Here is a 5333-nt window from a genome sequence, read left to right on the forward strand (position 1 = left end):
TTACTTCATTTACAATGGGCAAGGCGAGTGGCAAGGGACGTGGAACTGGACGTTCTGGTGATGGTGCGTGCAGAGGACGGGGCCCTGGCCAAGGTGAAAATGTGCCACAACCAACAGCCACATCTCACTCCCAGTTCTTGACCGAATTACTAGGGAAGCACAGAACACCACCAGTATCGCGACCTGATCAGTGTGAACAGGTTATTAATTGGATAGCAGATAATAATTCCAGTTACCTGGCCACCACCAGCTCCGGTCTGTCTTCCACACGGTCAAATCTTAGTAGCCGTGAGTCTCGACCGCATACTCCTCCTCACCCTGATGCTTCTTCCTCCCACCATGCCGAGTGTCAGACAGCAACTGATCCCACACTTGGACACTCTGAAGAGCTGTTCACTGGTCCATTTCCAGATTTGTGCCCCTCGTCTGCTCCGCTAGAAGGGGTGGAAGAGGAGATCCCATGTAGCGATGCCCAAATATTTGAACAGCCACAGGAAGTCGACGCTGGCAATTTGTCACAAGAGGTGGACGATGACTAGACACAATTGCCTAGAAGTGAGGAGGAGTATCGTGGTTCGCAAGTGGAAGAGGAGGAGGTGGATGATCTAGTAACTGACCCAACATGGCAGGAGGACATGCAGAGCGAGGCCAGCAGCACACAGGGTGAGGGAGGCAGAGTACCCCAACAGGTAGGAAGAAGCAGTGTGGTGGCCGCACACAGAAGGCAGGCAACAGTTCCCCGTAACACCAACACGAGGGATGTTGCCAGTACAACCTGTAGGTCTTCCAGAGTCTGGAATTTTTTTAAAGACTCTGCTGATAACCCCAAAAAGGCCATTTGTACCACCTGCCATGCTATCATCAGCAGGGGTGACAAAACTACGAGCCTTACCACCACCAGCATGATCAGGCACACGGCAGCAAAGCACCCGACTTTGTGGGGTGAACCCCAGGGTCCATGACCAGTGTCAGCGGGTGTCACCACTGCTTCTTCCACTGTTGTGCGTGCAATAGAACCCCTTGTTGTGTGTGCAAGGCAATCCCCTGTCCATACTGCATGTAAAGATACCCCCTCCTCTAAGTCTTCACTTGTTATGGCAGTTTCTCAAGAAACAGCATCAACGTCCATGTCCACGTCCCACAGCAGTGTTCAATTGTCCATATCCCAGACCTTTGAACGAAAGCGGAAATTCACAGCCAACGCCCCACAGGCCACAGTCCTAAATTCGCACATTTCACGACTGCTTGCGTTAGAAATGCTGCCTTTTAGGCTGGAGACGGAATCCTTCCGCAACCTTATGGCGGTGGCTGTCCCTCGGTACTCGGTCCCCAGCCGACACTATTTTTGCCCGGTGTCCCATCCCCGCACTACATAAGCACGTGTCCCAAAACATCTGCAGTGCCTTCAACAACGCAGTTATTGGGAGAGTCCACCTGACAACGGACACGTGGACAAGTGCTTGTGGCCAGGGACGTTACATCTCCCTGACGGCACACTGGGTAAACATCGTGGAAGCCGGGACCCAGTCGGACCTTGGGACGGAACACATCCTCCCCACACCGAGGATTGTGGGCCCTATGTCAGTCAGAGTTGCCCCCACAGTGTACAGCTCCTGCGCATCATCCTCCATCTCAGATATCACCACATCAGTTACAAGCTGGAAGCACTGCAGTACTGCCTCCATCAAGCGGCAACAGGCTGTGCAGAAACTCAAGCTTAGGTGAGAAACCTCACATTGCTTGTGAGTTGTGATCAGCTGTGAAAGAGCAGGCAGATCTGTGGCGGAGACCGCTGAACCTACATCCAGGCATGGTCGTGTGTGACAATGGCCGTAATCTGGAGGCGGCTCTGAGGCGAGACGAGATCACACACGTACCATGCCTGGCTCCTGTGCTTAACCTCGTGGTTCAGCGGTTTCTTAAATCGTACCCAGAGTTGCCAGATCTGCTTGTCAAAGTACGCCGCCTGTCAGCTAATTTTCGGAAGTCGGCTACAGCTTCCGCCGCCCTTGCTGTGTTGCAGCAGCGTTTGCAGTTTCCGGCACATCGACTGGTGTGTGATGTCCCCACACGTTGGAACTCTACCCTCCACATGTTGCAAAGGATTTGTGAGCAGAAGAGAGCAATTGTGGAGTACCAGCTGCAACAAGGCCGTCGATATTCAGGTCAGACTCCACACATAAGACCTCAGGAGTGGACCTGGATGTCTGACATATGTACCATCTTGACAAACTTTGAGGAGTCCACCCAGATGGTGATGATGCCATCATTAGCATCAGCATTCCACTTGTCTGCCTTTTGCAACGCTCTCTGCAGAGAATTAAAGAGGAGGCATTGCAGCCAGAGTATGATGAGATGGATCAAGAAGCAGTAGCGGGCGATTACACAGCCCAGCCTCATCTGATGAGGATGAGGATGAGGAATCATGCACGGTAGATGATAGTACTTGTACAACTGTCATACCGTCGGTTCAGCGTGGGTGACCTGAGGACAGGGGGGGAAGGAGGAGGAGAACATGGTCAGTCGTCATCTTGGTGAGGACACGGAAGTCTTGCCCGTTACCAGTCTGGCACACATGGCTGACTTTATGTTACGCTGCCTTAACCATGACACTTGCATTGTCAAAATGTTGGGTGGCAGTCATTACTGGTTGGTGACACTTTTAGACCCCCGCTACAAGGAGAATTTTCACTCTCTTATTCCTGAGGTGGAGAGGTCTACAAAAATGGGCCAGTACCAGAAGGCCCTTGCTGCAGAACTCTTAAAAAAATTCCCATCTGAACACGCTAGCGGCAGAGGTCACAGTTCGTTGACCAACCAAGGCGTATATGCGAGAGAGATGCAACGCCAATCCAGCAGAGGCAGGCGAACACTGTCAACTTTCTGGGACAGTTTTCTGAGACTCGCCCAGCTTACAGGCGCTGAGGAGCGGGGTACTCACAAGGAGTAGAAAGTTTCAAAAGATGGTGTGGGAGTACCTTGCCGACCGTACCAGCGTCCTCCGTGCCTTTTAATTATTGGGTATCCAAGCTAGACACTTGGAATGAACTCACTCTGTACACCTTGGAGGTCCTGGCATGCCCTGCCGCTAGCGTGTTATCGGAGCGTGTTTTTAGTGCCGCTGGGGGAATTATAACTGATAAGCACACTCGCCTGTCAACTGACAATGCTGACAAGCTGACCCTTATCAAAATGAACAGGGGCTGGATTGGGCCAGATTTCTCATCACCACCAAATGACAGCAGAGTAACATAAAGTCAAATCCACTGTGTTATTTCGGGAGGTGTATTCCCATGCACCGCTTCACACCCACACATGGGTATACGCTTCCTCATTTCGGCTGTTTTTGGCTCTTCTCCTTATCCTCAGCCTCCACCACCACTATGCCACCAGGGTGACCGTGGTCCGTGTTGCCATTATTGAAAGTTCCTCCGTCCTTATTTTTGGCAGCTTTTGCTTGGAAGGCATAAGCAAAGACTATGGGAGACCCACTCCCCAATAATGGGAATAATGTTTTTAAGATGCTGTACTGTATGGCTCTTGTAAGGGGCATTAAAACCATCTTGTTAAGCTACTGCCACCTCCACCACTTTTCCAAGGGGCATTAAAACCATCTTGCCAAGCTACTGCGACCTCCACGTCTCTTCCAAGGTGCATTAAAAGAGTCTTCTTAAACCACTCTGAACTCCACAGCTCTTCCAAGGGGCATTGAAATGTTTTTAATTACCTCTAACCTAAACGACTCTTCCAATGGGCATTGCAATTCCTCCTAATTTTAGTCAGCTTTTGCTTTACAATGCAAAGGCGAAAACTAACGGAGACCCACTCCCCAATAATGGGTAGAAGGTTTTTAGTACACTGTAATCCACGTCTGTTTCAAGGGGCATTGCAGTTCCTCAGTTTTTGGAAAGCCTTCTATTCACTGCTTAGGCCAACAGTGTACAGGAGACCCAGTTGCTATAAATGGAAAAAATGGTTTAGTTAAGGCCCTCTGACCTCCATGTCATTTTCAAGGGGCATTCGAGTGCCTCGAAATTTTTGGTAGGCATTGCACTCACTGTATGCCCTATAACTGTGTAGCTGAACCGCTCCTTTTGTTACAGAAACATATCCTACAAGACATGTGTGGTTGACTGGCCTGATATTGATGTGAATGGTCCCTGTTCCTCCTGCTCTTTCTCCTTTGCCACTACCTCATCCATCATTTATCACCTGATGCTTTGTTTTAACGGGAGTCAGAACTGAGATAGTAGCAGGAAAACATCCAGCAATCCTCGGAGGAGGTAGGATATGCGCCAAAACGCTGACCACCTCAGGCCTAGCCGCTACTACATACATGCGCTTGCATTCCAACAAAACAAAGCAGATGCTAACTTCTATCATCCTCATCATGCTCCTCACCTTGGCACTCTCAACTCCCCTGATGGAGAAGCCAGGGCCCACCGGAGGAGACTGGTTTTCTGGTGGGCTCGTCCAATGCTGCTCTAAAGCAGGCCAGGCTAAGAAAAGTGTGGGCGACGTTCTCAGTAGAAATAGGGGCGGCTGGGGACCGTTTATGGACAACCGGCCGCCCCCAGGCGGCTGGGGACCGTGTGTGGACACCCAGCCGCGGGGCAGCTGGGGACCGAGTAAGGACAAACGGCCGCCCCCTGGCGGCTGGGGACTGAGTATGGATACCAGGCCGCCGACGCAGCCATGACGTGGTGGCCAGATTCCACCTCCACAGGCCCAATTTCAAGTGCAAGCAAGCAGTATGGTATTGCAGCCTGGGGGTGGGTGGGTGGCAGGCTGCATACTTGCGCTTGCATTGCAAGGAATGGGAGAGGTTCCAATTGAACACTGCCCTGGGACAAGGACTTGAACGGGGATAGTTGCAAGTCTTCAACGACAGGTGCAGGGTGGGAGGCATCTTTGCATGTACGATGAACAGGGGGTTGGCATGCACACACTACAGCGGAATAGGCTGTCCTTCCCACTAAATGCACTGGGGAGGGCACAGGTAATGTTTTGGTATGCGCGCTTAATGATATGTATAAGGCACACCGGGACAAATAGGGGCGGCTGGGGACTGAGTATGGATACCTCGTTGCCGAACAGCCATGAGGTAGTGGCCAGCTTCGGCCTCCTCCAAACTAAAAGGCCCCATTTCAAGTGCAAGCTAGCAGTATGGCATTGCAGCCTGGGGGTGGGTGGGTGGCAGGTTGCACACTTATGCTTGCATTAAAAGAAAACAAAGCAGATGCTAACTTCTATCATCATCATCATCATCATGCTCCTCACCTTGGCACTCTCAACTGCCTGTGTGTGATCTGCAACATAAACAAAGGAAAGAT

The sequence above is a fragment of the Phyllobates terribilis genome, unplaced genomic scaffold (assembly GCF_046119375.1).
Source record: "Phyllobates terribilis strain yellow unplaced genomic scaffold, ASM4611937v1 Scaffold_305__1_contigs__length_2280687, whole genome shotgun sequence".
NCBI classification, from domain to species: Eukaryota; Metazoa; Chordata; class Amphibia; order Anura; family Dendrobatidae; genus Phyllobates; species Phyllobates terribilis.